This window comes from Schistocerca serialis, chromosome 11 (assembly GCF_023864345.2).
Source record: "Schistocerca serialis cubense isolate TAMUIC-IGC-003099 chromosome 11, iqSchSeri2.2, whole genome shotgun sequence".
Lineage (NCBI taxonomy): Eukaryota > Metazoa > Arthropoda > Insecta > Orthoptera > Acrididae > Schistocerca > Schistocerca serialis.
The window spans coordinates 74131626-74150394 of NC_064648.1; the positions used below are offsets into that span (position 1 = coordinate 74131626).

The 18769-nt window shown below is 37.7% G+C and overlaps 2 protein-coding genes and 1 long non-coding RNA gene across 7 annotated transcripts in view; 2 read left to right on the top strand and 1 right to left on the bottom strand.

Moving 5' to 3' along the window:
- LOC126427267 (zinc finger protein 492-like) overlaps nucleotides 1-18769 on the top strand; it is a 603844-nt gene that overhangs the window by 462407 nt on the left and 122668 nt on the right. The gene's annotated exons all lie outside the window — the stretch shown is intronic.
- Nucleotides 1-18769, bottom strand: part of LOC126427269 (zinc finger protein 418-like) — a 540743-nt gene that overhangs the window by 260778 nt on the left and 261196 nt on the right. The window lies entirely within an intron of this gene.
- Nucleotides 4071-17001, top strand: LOC126427272 (uncharacterized). The gene is made up of 3 exons (XR_007576618.1): nucleotides 4071-4199; nucleotides 6090-6176; nucleotides 16272-17001. It is a non-coding gene; the product is annotated as an uncharacterized LOC126427272 (long non-coding RNA).

The following is an 18769-nucleotide window of genomic DNA, read 5'->3' on the forward strand; positions in this document are numbered from 1 at the left end:
TGTTACACCCAGGTATTTTTATGGTTTGCCTATTCTAACTGTGACTCACTGGTATTATAGTCATAGGATATTACGCTTTTTCATGTTGAAGTGCACAGTTTTATGTTTCTGATCATTTAAAGCAAGTCGTTAGTTATTACATGCCTTTGAAATCTTATGACGATCTGACTGAAAATTTACACAGCTTCTTTCAGGCAGTACTTCATTATGGATAACTGCATCATCTGCAAAAAGTCTGAAGTTACTGTTAATATTGTCTGTAAGGTCATTGATATATGCTATGAACAGCAAGATCCTAACACACTTCCCTGGGGCACATGTGAAGTTATTACTACACATAACGACGACTCTCTATCCAAATAACATGCTGCACGCTCCCTACCAAAAATTCCTCAATCCAGTTGCAAAATTCAGTTAATACCCCATACAAACGTACTTTTGATAACAAGCACAGGTGCGGTACTGAGTCAGATGCTTTTTGAAAATCAATAAATACTGCATCTACCTGACTGCCTTGATTCAAAGATTTTAGTATGTCATGTGAGAAAAGAATGAGTTGGGTTTCACATGACTGATATTTTCGGAATCGTTGCTGGCTGGCATGGAGGAGTTAATTCTGTTCGAGATACCTCATCCTATTTGAGCTCACAATATGTTCTAAGATACTACAACAAATCCATGTCAAGGATACTAGAGACTGTAATTTTGTGGTTCACTTCTACCATTCTCTTATAGGTGGGTGTGTCCTGTGCTTTCTTCCAACTACTAAGCACCATGTATTGTTTGAGGCATCTGCAACAGATTTTAGTTAGAAATGGGGCTAACTCAGCTGTAAATTCGGTATAGAATCAGGCAGGGATTCCGTTGGGCCCTCGAGCTTTATTAAAGTATAACTATTTCAGTTGTTTATCAGCACCACTGACACTAGTACTTATTTCCCTCATCTTTCCAGTGTTATGAGGAGTAAATTGGGGCATTTCTCCTGGGTTTTTCTTTGCAATGGAAAATCTGAAAACAAAGTTAAACATTTCAGAATTTGCTTTGCTACACTCTGTTTCAGTTCCTGTTTCATTCGCTAGCGACTGGACACTAACTTTTGTGCCACTAACAGCCTTTACATACCACCAGAATTGCTTTGGGTTTTGTGTAATATTATTTGACAACAATGCCCGGCAATTCCTGCCCATCAGTCGTGAGGTCTGCCTGGTCTGGGTTCAGCTATGTTTATTCCTTCACAGCTCCACTTCAGAGTCACAGCACCGATATTCGACGTGGGCAGCTGACAGAACACTTGACAATGTTCTGCTACGGCAGCCATTGAAAGACTCACAAATTGATCTCTTGACAGAAAACTGCGTTTTATTCAGCAATTCTCTAGCTACAACTCTATGCTTTGTTTTACATCTATTACGCAGTAGCCTCTGTTTGTTTAGCAGTTTCTTTACAGTAACTGTATACTGTAGAGAGTGCCTCCTATTATGAACTGTTCTATTGGGTACATATCTATCCAGTGCATGCTCAGCTATTCTTTTAAACTTGGGCCAGTGTTCCTCTACATGCTGCTGCCCTGTGCTTAAACTTTCAGTTCCTCATTGAGATATGACACTATTGATTTTTTATCTAGTTTACTGAACACACACACACACACACACACACACACACACACACACACACACACACACACACACACATATATATATATATATATATATATATATATATATATATATATATATATATATATATATGCTTGTTTCAGTTATTCGTTGTACTCTGTTAGTACTCTGTTAAGCTGAATAGTGCATATCACAGTCACAATACTAGATGGAAACATGATATCCACTATGAACAGCTAAATCTAAGTATGGTGCAGAAAGGAGTCCATTTCAGTTGCTGTAAGATTTTTAATGCCCTCCCTTGAAGAATTAAGTGTTTGATACATGATGATCTCTTGTCCAAGAAACCTTAAGGCATTTCGTATTGCAAGGATCATTTTATACAATAGAAGAGTCCTTGAACTACAGTGTTTAACATTTCTTGTATTGTAAATTGCAAATGTATGCCCAAATTTGTATTTGTAATACCGAATATTTTTATTTCAAACATATATTTTGTAATATCTATTTCTCTGAACACTTATTATTTTGTAATCTTTATCTGTCTCTAAAATGTATTTTTTTGTAGTGGGACTTCAGTTACTGTTTCCTGTTTTTGTTTTGTAATCTCTGTCTATCTCTAAAATGTATTTTTTGTAGTGGGACCTAAGTTACTGTTTACTGTTTTTGTTTTGTTTTGTGTATTACCATAAATTCTGCCCAAAAGCTTATAAAATTGACACATTCCATGTCCCGTGATAGTGTCACAACATGGATCACTGGAACAACAGATAAATTAAAAAATAACAATAAATAAAAAAAAGTAATTGCTGTCAAAACCATATCATGTTCACTGATGTGGACATCCTCAAAGAGGTCAGGTCTGTTTGTTGTTGCCATTAGAAACAATATATTTTCATCATGAGAGAGGTTCCTAACTGTCTGTTCTAGGTAGTTTTCAGAGAAGCCATTTAGTAATGTCTCACAGGGTGTCTTACCACACCAGTCACTAACAAAACTGTAATTTTCCCAATTGATTGTTGAATTACTAAAGTTCCCCCAATGAGTACAGTATGATTTGGAAACTCTCATTCAAGCAAAACATTCTCACATGTAGCTTCAGTTGCCATCATGGTGGCTTTGAGTTTTTTGTCTATTGCAACGAATTTCTCATTAGCCTATTCTTTCTATATACTCTTAAATTTTCCCCAGAAATCTCACTGCCATTATTTTCAGGCTCAGCCATCTATAACTTAAGCAACCTTTATGTCTAAAGTTCTGTATTTTTAGTGATGGTTCTTGTACTTCCAGAAAAAGAACGTTCCCTACAGCTAAGGATCTGTAATAATGTTGCTAACAACAGGTCTTTAAACGTTTTTGGTACTCCAGAACACGCATCACACACAAGACAAATTTATGAAATGGATACCAAATTACAGCGATGGTGCTTCGACATTCCGTCAAAAGGACGCAGCCATATGACGCAGTTCACTGGTGGGATTGGTAAGCGGAGTCACAAAGTAGAATGGAGTTGAACTTTATGTCGCAAGATAAATGTTGCTTAATTTTTGTCATGTAACCGAAAACTGTGTCTTTACACATTTAACTGTGGTGTCACTCCAGTATTCCATCATCTGAGGTGTCATATTAGTTGCACATGTGCACTGGGCTTAAATCATGAGCGAAGATTTACTACAAAGTATTTCACGTACAGCACTATTAACTTAAGAAAACTCTGAGACATGCACTTTTGTTCATGTTGATATGCTCTGAAGTTAGGGATGAGGGATTCTCTGAATGCTAAAATTGTATAAAGCATTGCTTTATTAAAATTTGTTTAAAATCTGGTAGATGGTTACTTAAGACACTATTAAGCTGACATATCATACGTTCCACATTACACTTCAAGCCTTGAGAGTCTCTGTTTTCGTTAGTAGTATTATTTTTAAAATTTAGATATACAGTATATACTTTTCGCAATATTGTTTTAGTTGATGCTTTGTTATGTAGCCGATTGGGTGAATAATTTTTTATTTATTTATTTATGTGACCATAGGATCCATAAATACTGTAGAATTATTTGTAGATTTCGAAACCATACTTGCAACTATGAAAAAATTAATAAAAAACACATAGTTTCCCATACGACTTTCATGAAACAGCGAGGTGGCGCAGTTATAGCACAATGAACTCGCATTCCGGAGGACCACGGTTCAAACCCGAGTCCAGGTTTCCTGATTGGGTTTTCAGTGACTTCCCTAAATCGCTTCACGCAAATGCCAGGACAGTTCTCTGGAAAAGGCACGGCCGACTTACTTCAGCAACGGGACCGATGACCTCACTGTTTGGTCCCCTCCCCAAAATTAACCAACAAACGACTTTAATTTTTTTCCTAGCAGATATGCAGCTCTGATGCCAAGAATGTTAGAACGACCTCCGTGGTAGGTTCTTTCTTCCGCATTGATTGGCTTTGACCACAGCAGCAGATGACTTTAGTAGTTAGTGTCATGCGTTCGTAAGGTATTGTGTTGCGTTTTCTGTGTAATATGTAAGTGATTTGATGGTGGAGACAGGAAATCACGGAAAGACACATATTTGAGTGTGGTACTGAGTCAATGCTTAATTTTTATTATCATTACAGCTAACTGCCTCGAATGAAGTAGTTTGCCAATGCCTTGTAATGATGCTACAGTAACTGTTCGTACAAGTATTATATTAGTTTAATTTCATTTCTTTGGCGCTTGTGGTTATGGTTTGAGATAGCCTTAGAATTTGGTAAGTAATTATTTCAGGTTATGTGTATCAGAACCAAACACTTGTTATTTTCAGTGAGCTTGTGTTTCCGCATTGCGAGCAGGAGGTGACTAGTGTTTAGCAAACATATTAGCGCACATTACGTACCTGTGCTGTTCGGCAATTACGAAAAATACCAGATGGACGCGTGGGCATGTAATGTGCTTGCTGTTTTAGTTCTGTCCGACAACATTGATAAATGTTTCCCACGATTTAGCAAAAGAACCGCCAGAAATTTTGATGTGTTGTCTGCAATTGCCGGAAAAGTGTCTATATGCTGTGGTGGTTAGAGAAAGTGAAGGTCAATGTGAAATACTTTGTCATGGACGAAAAAAGGCCCTCATGAAGTTCACACACACACACACACACACACACACACACACGCTGCATTCATGTTATATTTACTTGCGTTGTGCATGCGAAATTCGGTAACAATATTTGTGAAGGAAGGAATAGGGACAGTAAGAGCTTACTGTAATCTGATCTGTAGTTCGCCCGGGTTGTAGCGCAAACAGTTGTACTGCCGATAAATCAGATTCGTTAGCACACGTTAATACAGAGTATCAGGGATTGGTTATGTTGGTATGAAATAGAATGCTGTAGGGGGAATTAATTGTGTAGCGTTTTCCATGGATTTTCAATGTCCCTATGTGCTCCATAGTTTAGTAAATAGTGTTAACTGCTGTTTGTAGTAATGTGGAAGGATATGGGAAATGTAATTGACTTTGTAAGGCCTAATGGGTATGTGTAATTGCCACTGACAAAAGCATCCCAAAACACAGAACATTGTCATGGGACGCTTATGAGAAAGTAATTTCACTAAGTCTTGTTAGAGGAATTTACTCGTTGTTAAATCTTGACAGTCAAGAATCATTTATTTTTCTATGCAACGTGCAGGCAGCAGTGTGTGTTTTTTAGGGACTGGGTAACGATTGCAGCATTGCTCTATATTGAGTTGATAATGTCGAATATAGATGACTGTATAAGAAAACAGTTGTTAAAAATACATACTAAACTGACTGAAAAAAAGAAAGTTCTGTCCGTATGGGTGGATTTTCATGTTCTGCTTTTCTGAATGCCATGAGCAAATATGGGTTTATAGATTGATTGAAAATGCAGCCAGTATGATTGAGAAATAATTCTTTTCTGTTCTTGCACACGTTGCTAAGAACATAATTATAAACCTCTTACATTATTCTATATATTAAGGAATTTGCAGGATACATTGACAGGCTTCGATATAGCTCGAGACTCATTTTAATCTTTTATTCTTCATACGTAAAATTGTCTACAGTAAATAGATTTGTCTGGTAAACTCACTTTTAGTTGCTTCACACGACAGTTAGAAATTTATGTGGAAAAAGAAAGATAAGTCAGCTACCATATTCAGAATAAGACTGATTACCACAAGCAAATGCTACTAAGTAACAGCAGTATCTGAAAGTCATTTGTTTCCATTGTGTACGGGGTTTTTGTTTTCTCTCAAATTGAGTTTTGTTTTCCATTAATGACACTGAGGCTTCAGAGTCCTCATAACCAGCAAGTTGTAAATCAGTCCATTTTGTCAGGTTCTTTGTCCCTCAGCCATTTTTAAATTTTTCTTACGCATCGTCTCATTTGCTGCAGCCAGAAAATACTGCCTGTGCACTATGTCGAATAATGACACTGTAAACATATCACTTTTGCTTTCTTGTTTTTCAGTGGCTTAGGAGGGCAATCATGGACTACAAGGGAACTAGTTGGGTGAAAAAAGAGAAGAATGAAATATATGCTGAACCAGAATCCTTGGTAAATAGCTTCTTGTATTTTTACCATTGTTTCATTCTTTGTACAATGTGTTGTGTAAACAAGCAGATTACATGTCCTGTTCGCCAGATGAAAAATTTTGGTATTGACTGTTGGTTTTGCTTCTTGACCAAATGAAGTTGTGACTGGTGGCTGTGCAACATATTTCCAATGGATGGTGTCTTGTAGTATATGATGCTGCTCTGTAATATTTAATGTGTTTCAAATTTTCTGCAGCTTATTGTTAGTGTGATGTTGGCATCCCAGTAGTCAATGATCACATGTTTGCTGTCTACTAGGAAATTGTCAAATGTTCTTGAGTTGTGATGTTAGCAATCACTTGTTACAAATTAATTTCCTGCTTTGAGATTTAGTTTGGCGAGTTGTTAATGTCTAGATTTGTTCCTTTTTTAGAAAGAGGTATTATTAATGGATATGATAAAGTAATATATGAGTGGACTCTACTTGCTAGAGTACAGATGATTTAGCTACTTCTGTAGATCAGTTGTATGGCTCACTGGACAAATTGATCATATGCTATATTTGTGGTCAATTTTTAAGTTGGCCAGAGTTGCTTTCTCAGACAAGAGGGATATATATGTGGATTTATTGCAAAGACAATATTTGGCAGTCTATTAGTCATAGTCATTGATGGAGAAATCTAAACTCATGACCTAAAATATTTTTATCCTGGTGTATAATTTTTGCTATTGTTCATCTAATTGGTTTTATGTCCTCAAAGTTATTGTTAGCAATATTACCGTACTTGATCTGTTTTTGTTTCGTCAGTAGGTATTCAGAATCTATTAAATATTGGGAAGTGGCAGGGGACCAAGAGTTGTTGATGAAATCCTTCGAGGAGCTTAAATACTATTAAATGAAAGAGCAGTTGGTAGTGTAATGTACAATCCTAAAAAGGAAATGGTGGTAATGCTGATACTAAAAGGAAAAAAGGAGTGTTACAGTTTTAACTGCAGAATGTTGGAATGTTTGCAGTGCTCTTTAACCAGTAGATCTTCACATTACCACTCTAAATATTTAGTATCAAATAAATTACTTAAATGTTAATATAATCACAGAGTTAAACTGTGCGGGCTCAAGTATGACACGTCTGTAACATACAACATACGCTTACAGGTTTGGTGATCATAAAAGAAGTAATTATAGCAGAATGTCACTGTCAGCTTCAGGCAAATTAAAACATGCTGAAGTTACTGTTAGAGCTTACTCCTTGATTCAGTTTTTCTGATATTAGCAGGATTTTGAATTTTCCAGTGTGTGGCCATCAACATTTTATGGAAAACTCACTCCTCATCGAGCTTGTTTTGAAAATATATCCTTCATTTCTTTCTTCATTAAAGCGCTGTAATTTGTTTTATGTAGCTAGATCAAAACACTCCTGTGACACTGTAAAAATGTCATTTGCTCTGAATCATTCATCTTGAGAGTTTCTCTAGAAGCAGTGAAAACACAAATGTACACTCGCGCTAGACAATGTCATGTTATAGAAGTAGCCTTGTCAGGTTTTTGTTAGCGTCAGCTGCCAAAGTCTGCGTCAAGTAGGACCTTCCTCCCCCCCCCCCCCCCCTCCCCAAAAGAAGAAAACCTTTGTGCTTCGAATTTCTCACTTACCTTTCTTTCTATGAACTTGGTGTATGTAGTGTCGTGCTCATATTCAGGATGTTCATTCTTCTAGTGGTATTGTAGTTCGTGCATTGATATCAAAATGTCAGCAGTTGGTAAAGGCAAGTAGTTGCAGATATAGCACACATGCCTTTGCTGTACCAATCACTTCTTTTTGGAACACCTACGGAAGTGAGGACTATATTGCACCTTCATGTCATGTGTTACATCTCTATTGTAAATGTATCTGTTTTTCCATTAGCTCAAAGCTGTGTAACTGAGCAATTGCTGTTCAAGCTTTTCATGTGAGGTTGTATCTGAACTGGACCAATGGTGACAAGGAAAAGTCAGTTGCTTCAGTTGTGTTTTCCAAAGAACAGAGAAATTAAAATCAAACACGGGAAATGTCAGGATAGAGTGATATACAAAGCATGCGTTCCAACTCAACACATTGAGGAGACCTTAGGTTGCAGGTAGGTAGAATGAATTGACTGCTGAATATTTAAGCTTTTGGACAAAGTAATTCATATGAAATACAGAACAACACTAGGCCATGAACACATCTAATGTCAGTAGAAATCTGTTGGAGTGAGAGGTAAAGAGGTGCTGTGGGGTGGGAAGTGAGGGATAGCAGGGTAGGGGTGGAGGTGATACTGTGCTACCTGTGGTATTTGTCAAGGACATGGGGGGGGGGGACAGAATAGGGCTGCTAGGTGCAGTGTTGGGAGGCTGTGTGGGGGGGGGGGGGGGTGGAGTTGGGGGATAGGTGTGTGCAATGCTAGAATGAGAGCAGGGTAGGGAATAGGTGGGGTGGAGCATACAGACTAGTGAACGTTGAAGCTTATGGGGATGACTGATATGTTGTACGAAGAGTTTCCATTTGCACAATTTAGAGAAGCTTGTTATGTGTGTGCATTTTTTTTTTTTTTTTTTTTTTTTTTTTTTTTTTTTTTTTAATGTGCTCCCAAAGATGGAATCTTTGCTCATCTTCAACCTAGCCTGCCACAAAAGACACCAATCATTTCCTTCACTGAGCCTAACAGTTCCTGCCCCTTTACCATTTGGCACCCTGCTCATCATTGGCAGTGCTATCACCCTCTATGATGACATCCCCCAACACCCATGGCTTTCTGTTACTGAACAGTACCTTTCCCAGTGTCTGACTCTCTCCTAACCTACAGCCCCTTCCTGGTCGCCATGACCAACTAGATTCTAACCCACAATTCTCCATTGAAGGCACCTCCTACAAACAAATCTACAGCACATCAAAGGGCATTTGCATGGCACCATGTTCTGCCAGTTCATTCATATGCCACCTAGAGGATTCCTTTCTAACCACTCAGAATCACAAACCCTTCACCAGATCAAGATTTGTTGATGACATTTTTATGATCTTATTGGTTTGTTTATTGAACCTGATCTGATTAGGTCTATCAGGCCCTCTATTAAACTGGACCATGGTTTCACAAATACTGTACCCTTTCCGTATCATATTTTAATATGACAAATAGTATTACAATGATTTGGGTGTCTCAATTAGCAATGTCAGTGAATAATACTATGAACTAAAAGTTAATACTGGCAGTACTTCTACTACTGCGGTTGATACCACTAGTGGTGCTAGTAGTGGTGGTGATGAAAGAATTTGAAGGAGTGCAAGGTAGATTTTATTCTGATACAGTGTGTTATGAGGAAAGGAAATGTAAGGAGACTTCACCAGCTAAGAATATTGGGAAACAATGTGGTTGCAAGGAATATACTAACAGTCACACTGAGGCATGCACAGCCTAAAATTTCCTTTCGAGCATTTTCCCAGAAACAGATCTCCCATGCCTTATCTTGTCAGTCACAAATACAGAAGTATCCAATTCCACCCATCTACTTTGTTCCATGACATCACAAATATGGCAGAAGCAACCATACACTAAGACTCCAATGTGGCACCTATGTAAACATGACCACTAACATGAAAATACAATTAAAAACCAAAACACACACACACACACACACACACACACACACACACACACACACACACACACACACACACACTCCCAGTGCACTGTGCACGTATTATTTTCCCTTTCTCTGTTTCTCTCCTCCCCTTCCCCTTCCTCAGTACAGCTTCCCAAAACTGCCATTAGCAACCCATACTGTCTCTGCCACATCCTTGCGTGGTGTCACAGAGAACACATTATCTTCCCCCCACCCCTCCTCCCGCCTTTACATTGCTATCCCTCTCTCCTTGCCCTGTGCCGCCTCATACCTCACAACCCACCCTAACAGATTGTTGCTCATGCCAAAAGCATATGGTCATGTCTCAGTTCTTGGAGACAGTGGCTGTGTGTGTGTGTGTGTGTGTGTGTGTGTGTGTGTGTGTGTGTGTGTGTGTGTGTGTGTGTGTGTGTGTGTGTGTTTTCTATTTCAGAAGAAGGGCTTTGTCCAGAATCTCAATTTTTAACACTCTCTCATTGTACATGTCTGAGTCAGTATAGAAAGTAAACGTGCCAAATTTCATGTTGATGGGAAAGTGAACTGGGAAAAACACAACAACCAAATCTGGAAGAAAACGCCTCAAGACTGTTCTACCTCATGTGTAAACTGAGAGTAGTGTTTGGTTGTAACACGCTTTGTATGTCATATTTTGGTTCCTTTGTCAGATACAAGTTTATTCCGCTGATATCAATGACATAAAAAAATCTGTGGAATATGCTAGGCAGAACATATAGTGCTGTATTTGTTTACCAGGCTTAGAATACTAGTAGTTTTTGATACCTCTATGACTCTGCTGTTGGCATCAGGAAGAATGGTAAGGAATGTGTTGCCAGAATGCAATATACAAACAAGATACTGTAAGTAATGCAAACATCCACATCCCAAGGCATGGGCTAGCAAGAACAGGAAACTCTCACAAAGTGAATGACCTCAAAAGTTTTATTTATTATTCCCCCCCTGCTTCATCCACATCATTTTAAAATTTCAAAATAAAACTGTGTGATTGGCTAATAGAAAATCCATGTTACAATTAGTTGTATGGTGTGGGTACTGTTGATTTCAATATTAAAGATTCTGGTTGTACCCACTGATTTCACTACACTATTGTTTTTTTATATGATGAAGCGCATTTCATATAAAATAGTTACCGATAAGTAAATAAAGATTATGGGAGTAGGAAATATGATTCAAAGTAGCAGCATAGGAAAATGAAGTGCAAGATGCTAATAAATTTTCAGATTTCTTGTCACTGATCATTTATATAGCTTTTAGATCACTACCGTTGAAATGCACCTTACTGACTGTCACTGAGAAGGCCACTCTGAAAAGAATGAGTCATTTATTCTTTGTAAGTGTCATAGACTTAAAATATGTGATAATTTTTGTAATATATCTAAAATTGTCTTCTTAAAGGAACTCCTGGCAGATTTTTTAAAATGATGAGCAAGTGAACCAACAGGTAATTCTAGAATTTGTGTGACTGTATGAAATGAAGCAGTGTTATGTTATGACTCAATTTTGGTGAATATAATATAGATTGGCTTGATGCACTTGCCCATGCTAGAATACCCTCCACTAACCTCTTAATCTCTGATCACTGTCATCTCCTACATTCATTTGAACTTGCTTCTTGTCTTCAAGCCATAGTATCCCTCTACACTTTTTACCCTCACATATCCCTCCATTACCAACTTGACTATCCCTAAAAGCCTCAGAATTTGTGCTATTAACAGGTTCCTTGTGTTAGTGAAATTGGTCCCTATGTTCCTCCCTCATTTTTTTTGTTTCGTTTACCCATCAAATCTTCAGCCTTCTTCTGTATCACATTTCAGATGCTTCCATTCTCATCTTGTCTGAATTGCCTATGATTTATGTTTGACTTCCATACAGGGCTCCACTGCAAATATCTTCAGAAAAGACTTCCTAACACTTAAATCTATATTAGATGTGAACAGTCCTCTTTATTGGGCACATGTTCATTGATATTGCTAGTCTTCACTTTATTTCTTTCTTACTTCGGCCATTGTCAGTTACTTTGATGCCCAATTAGCAAAAGTTGTCTACTACTTTTACTGTCTCATTTTGTAGTCGAAACTCAACATTGCCTGGTTTATTTCAGCTAGATTCCATTGCTTTTATTGATGTTTGTCACACAATCTCCTTTAGTGATGATATCCAATTTTGCTCTTCCGAGTTTTACCTCCCACACATCCCTTCATTGACAGTTTCAAGATGTCTGTTTTGTTTGACAGAATTACATTGTCTTTGGTAAACACACAGTTTGCTTTACTTTCTTCCAGATTTCCTTCATGTCTTCGTCGTACAGAGTGCATATCAGATGTAGGCTACAAGCCTGTCTCATTTCCTACTCAATGCTTCCCTTTCATGTCTTTAAAGTCTTACAACTGGTGCCTGGTTTCTGTGCAAGTTGCAAGCAAACTTTTGCTTCCTGTCTACGTATTCTGCTGCTGCCCAAATTCCAAAGAGTGCAGTCAACTCCACATACTCAAAAGCATTTCAGTAAATCTGCAAAAGCTGTAAACACAATTTTGTCTTTCTTTAACTCGTCTAAGGTAAGCCATAGTATCAGTATTGCCTTGTGTTACATGTTCCTAGTACCCAAAGTGATCTTATGTAAGGTTAACCCTCTAAAAGCTTTTCCATTCTTGCAAGCATGTCATATTAATCTGATAATATTCATACCTGTTAGCACCTGCCTTTCTTCAAATTTGAATTTTTACATTCTGGTTGATGTATGACTGTAAGTCAACTATCTCATATCTTGCACAAAAGTGGAATAATTTTGTCATGGATGGCTTTCCCATGTATCCCAATAATTCTGAGGCAATGTCACCAACTGCAATGGCCTTGGTACTACTTCGCTCTTTCAGTGCTGTATCAAATTCTGGTCATGTTATGATATCTCCAGTCTTCTCTGCAACTACTTTTGGAGCAAGTTTGTTCCCTTTTGCCCTACAACCATTCTTGTTTAGCCATATTGCGTCTTCTGTCAACATCATTCCAGTAATGTCTGTATTCCCTTTTGTCTGCTTAAATAGCTACATGTTTGTATTTGCTCTTTGCATCAATTAAATTCAGTATCTCATGAGTTGTGAAGGTATTCCGGCTAGGCCTTACTTTTTACCTATGTTTCCTCCTGCTTCAGTGTTTCATCTCAAAGCTGCCTATTCATCACCCAGTGTAAACTTACTCTCTATCACTTTTTGCCTAATGCTCATTTTCAAACCATCAATGAGTTCATTCAAGTTTATTCATTCAAGTTTATCCAAATGCCATTTACTTAAATTCTACTTTTACCATTTCTTCCAAATTACTCTGCAGTTAATAAAAACAACTCTAGCCAGAGTCCACATCTATCACTGGAAATGTTTTGTAGTTTAGAATCCTGTTTTGAAATCTTTGTTTTTGACATTACATAATCTGTTTGAAACCTTTGGTTTCTCCATGTTATTCCACATACACAAGCTTCTTTCACGATACTTGAAATAAGTGTTTGCAGTGACTAATTCATGCAATGTGCAAAATTCTACCAGGTGGCTTCCCCCTTTGTCAGTTGTGCCGTTGGATGTTCTCGTAACTATTTTACATCCTGTTCCTACTATCGAATTTCATTACCTTCTAGAATTGGCTGTCATCTTCCTTAGATATTGAATAATTACTCATCAAACTTTTTCCTATTTTATTATTCTGCTGGTCTGGTTGCCATACAAATTTCTACCATTGTTGTATTTTCTTCATGCCTATTTCAGCTATGGTAATTCAGTGACATTGCTGTTGATAATAGCTTACTCATGTTACTATTTTCTTGCTCACTACTAGGGCTCTCCCTACATGATCCCTATTTGATTTTTTGTTGATAATCTTGTACTGATCTGACCAGAACTCTTGTCCTTTCTGCCACTGCACTTTACAGTTCGTACTACAACTGAATACAACCTATCCATTTTTGTTATTTATTGTGTGTGTGTGTGTGTGTGGGGGGGGGGGTGGGGGTGGGGTGGGTTTGAGGTTTTCGGGTGCTAAACAGCGTGGTCATCAGCGCCCAACTGGTTTCATGCCACTCTCCATACTACCCTATCCTGTGCAAGTTTCTTCATCTCAAATGTACTGCAGTCTACATCCTTCTGAATCTGCTTAGTGTATTCATCTCTTGGTCTCCCTCTTTGACTTTTACCCTCCACGCTGCCCTCCTATACTAAATTGGGGATCCATTGATGCCTCAGAACATGTCCTACCAACCGATCTCTTCTTCTAGTCAAGTTGTGTCACAACTTCATCATCTCCCGATTCTATTCAGTACCTTCTCATTAGTTACATGACCTACCCATCTAATCTTCAGCATTCTTCTGTAGCACCACATTTCAAAAGCTTCTGTTCTCTTACACACACACACACACACACACACACACACACACACACACACACACACACACACACACACACACACACACACACGTGCAGAGAGCTGAGACCACACTGCCAAGCTGTGGTCTCAGCTCTCTGAGACTGCGATCATGCGAGGGTGCACGTGCCTACTGCTGACAAAGGCCTTAATGGCCGAAAGCCTTAATTGTGTGAATCTTTTTTTATTGTGCCTATCGCGACTCAGCATCTCCGCTATATGGTGAGTAGCATCTTTCCTTCTCTGGTATTGTTACATTCCATCCTGGGTTTTCCATTGTTTGATGTTTGCTTCTATTCTATTCTTGTTTAAACTGTTAGTTGTCTGTGTTGTCCACTTCCATACAAGACTACACTCCATACGAATACTTTCAGAAAAGACTTCCTGACACTTAAATCTATACTTGATGTTAACAAATTTGTCTTCTCGAGAAAAGCTTTACTTGCCATTGCCACCCTACATTTTGTAATCCTGTCTACTTTGACCATCATCAGTTATTTTGCTCCCCAAATAGGAAAACTCATGTACTACTTTGTGTCTCATTTTCTAATCTAAATCCCTCAGCATCACTGATTTAACTTGACTACATTCCATTATCCTCATTTTGCTTTTGTTGATGTTCATCTTCTATTCTCCTTTCAAGACACTGTCTCTGACAAAATTACAATGTCATTGGCGAACCTCAAAGTTTTTATTTCTTCTCCGTGGATTTTAATTTCTGCTTCAAATCTTTTTTGTTTTCTGAACTACTTGCTCAGTATACAGATTTAATACCATCAGGGATAGGCTACAACCCTGTCTCACTCCCTTCCCAACCGCTCTTTCCATTTCATGCCCCTTGACTCTTATAACTGCCATCAGGTTACTGCACATATTGTAAATAGCCTTTTGTTCCCTGGGTTTGACCTCTGCAACCTTCATAATTTGAGAGAAAGTATTAAAGTCAACATTATTAAAAGGTTTCCCTAAGCCTACAAATGCTAAAAATATGTCTGCCTTTCCTTAATCTGTATTCCAAGACAAGTTGTAGGGTCAGTATTGCCTTATGTTTTCAAACATTTCTATGGAATCCAAACTGGTTTTTCCCAAGGTCAGCTTCTACCAGTTTTTCCATTCATCTGTAATGTATTCGTGTTAGTATTTTGCAGCCATGACTTACCAAACTGATCGTTTGGTAATTTTCATGTCTAGTTTGGTAATGTTTACGTCTGTCAACACCTTCTTTCTTTGGGATTGGAATTATTATATTCTTCTTGAAGTCTGAGGGTATATCACCTATCTCTTACATCCTACTCACCACATGGTAGAGTTCTGTCAGGTATGGCTCTTCGAAGGCTATCAGTAGTTCTAATGGAATGTTGTATACTTGCAGGGCCTTGTTTCGACTCAGGTCTTTCATGGCTTTGTCAAACTAGTCACACAGTATCATTTCTCCCATTTCATCTTCATCTACATCATGTTCTATTTCCATATATTGCCCTCCAGTACATCGCCCTTCTATAGACCCTCTATATAATCCTTCCACATTTCTGCTTTCTCTTCTTTGCTTAGAACTGGTTTTCTGTCTGAGCTCTTGATATTCATCCAAGTGCTTCTCTTTTCTCTAAAGGTCTCTCTAATTGTCCTGTAGGCAGTATCTATCTTACCCCGTAGCGATATATACTTATCCTACTAAGGTATGTAATTCACCACACTCATACATACAGAGTGCCTGTCCTGCTTTTCCTGATAACATCCTCCTGTGTAGCCTCTACCTTGAGATCTGTATGGGGGATTATTTTACCTCCAGAATATTTTGCCTAAGATAATTTTTTACAGTAGAGCTGCATGCTCTTGAGAAGAAAAAAAAACAAACACAGCTGCAGTTTCCCTTTGCTTTCCTCCACTTGCAGTATTGGCACAGGAAGTTGGTTAATGCTACAAGGCCAGGTCAGTTGATCATACAGACCATTGCTCCTGCAACTGCTGAAAAGGCTTTTGCCTCTCTTGAGGAACCATGTGTTAGCTTGATTTTTCCTCAGATAATACGTATTTGTGTTTGCACTTACTGTTTTCAGTATCGCTCACATGCCAGCAACCCTACCTTGGCAGTGTCCGTGGTTCGTTTGGTGTGGGGGCTGTGCACTATTGTTTAAAGTGCTGTCTTGGAGCAGAAGAAATAGTTTTAGCATTTATATTTGTAGAACTACTTAGTTATCTGTATGAACATAAATAACAATTCTGCAATACTGTATTGGTACACATACAAAGAAACAGATGAAAACTGTTGCTATGTCTGAGATTTGAGGCTGTAACTCCTGGTTTCAGGATCAGTTACTTTAACAATTACCCTAACCAAGCATGCCTCCAGGGCTGCCAAGGGGATGTCAATTGTGTGTCCTCATAGATTTTCATCTTAGGTTCAGGATTTTAAGGTCAGCGACCAGCCAATAATTTTGTAAAGCAGTGTGACACAGTTCTCCATAGAAGTAGAAACAAGAAATGCATTTGGCAGTTGGGTGATTTGTGAGTGCTGTTAAGTATAAAAAATTTATTATACAGTTGTCTGTAGATGAGTGCATATGATAAAAATATAATAATCATAAAATTGGTGGTTCAGATAACACTGATTGCTACCAGTTCTTTTAGTTTTATTTACATTCCATATGTAAAACAAATGGTAATTTTAATTCATGCTGAACCATACTTTATTAAAAAGTTATTTTTAATTATAAGTTACATAAAATGCAAGTATTGTTGAAAAGTTACAATTTGGTACAAAAATGGAGAGCATCAAATGGAAAATAAAGAAATCTCGCAAAAATGTATCAAAATTTTTGTTTTAATATGTCGAATGTTGAAAAAAATGTAATTTTTACTAAACTGTTACAATTCAGTATTTGTTAAATTTGCGAATTGTTAGTAGACATGGAAGTTTCCAAAAATTAGTAGTTCTTACTAGAAGATTCGAACCAGAAGCTTTTTCATTAAGGTACTTTTGTGCTATAGTCTCAATTACCAGCAGTTGTGTTAATAATTAGGAAATATTTTGTAGTTGACAGCACTCAGAAATCTTCTGATCTTCAATGTCAAATTTTTGTCATTGTTTGGTATCTGCATAGTGCTGGTTTAGGGAATTGATGTTCCAGCACAACTCCAAATACTCTAAATCTGAAGGAAATTAATGAGGATGATCTGAAAGATACCCTTTTCAGTCAAGTTCTTATTCTTGCAGGGATGTGCCCATAATGGTTAAGGTGATAGCCCATAAAATGCAAGAAATCCAGGTTTAACTCATCAGTGCAGCCAAAATTAATTTTTACATCTGCTGTTACATAGATTATTCTCTAATATTAGGTAGTCATTGGATCAAATTGTGAATGTTTCTGATCAGCTTAAATCATCTGGTATTCAAAATTGTATTGCCTGACGGCATTACAGCAGAATTGTGAGTGAATAGAGCAACTTATTTTAATTAATCAAGGACTGTAGGATCCATTTTTATTCTTGCAGAGGAACTGCTTTCTTTCCAAAATCATATAGGAGAACAAAATTATCTGCTGTTCAGGCCTTTAGCTCCAAACATGTTTCCTGTGCCTCTTCTTACAAACTGAAATGACCTGTGCATTTTTATGTTCCCATGAAAAGCCACTGTTCCATAAAGTAACACTTCAATTGCCAGAGGTTGTTCTGCAAGATCCACTTGTTTTATTTAATCTGATGGCTGCCACTTCAGGTCTAGTGGTCTACTGTGTAAAAAAGTTTGGTTTTTCCTTCTCCCTTCTGTCCCCACCTTAGTCAATTTTGTATCTGTCATTTTAGTATCCATGCTGCAGCCAATAATGTGAAATGCATTTTTATGTTCTTTAGTGGAGAAACTTTGTAAGGCAAAGCATTGTAATTGACTTTTGTGTTAATGTCTTCTGTTTTGCTACCATGTGCATCATTGTCAACTTGGCTTTGTAGAGTTGTCTTCGATCCATTTTCTAACATTTTTGTTCAGAAGTTGTGGGGTTTTCATTTTTTGTTTCATGTTTTGCAAGATATGATCTTGCTTATAAATTAATGGAAGGCTGCTTATATAGGCTGTCTTGGTGGTTCTCATATGTTCAACTTCTGGTTGGCCATGGAGATTCAGAGGATTTAGCTTCATTTGTATTTGCTGTACAGATCTCACCTGTCATGTAACTATGTAATGTTGTTAACATTTGCGGGTCCTCACTGTATTCCACAACATTCCCCATGCTGGGTGTATTGGCTGTTAAATCATGTTTGATCACCTTACCAGGTTTGTTAGGCAGAAGTATGTTCCTGTCTTTCAGAATTTGTTTTTAACAGTAGCAATCTGTGATGCTTCAGTAGTCCAGTGCTCATGTTCCAATCTCTGTATTTAGAGAATTTATTATTTTGGGCATGTTTATTGCTAACAGAATAAATATTTTCCTGTTGTGTGTGTTTTCTAAACAGTTACACAGGCTAATTTTTGGAAAACATGTTTTGTAGATTTTCACAGGAATTTTCGTTCACAGCTGTGCTAATGTCACAGGATGTGATTTTGAGATGAATGAGTTCAGAT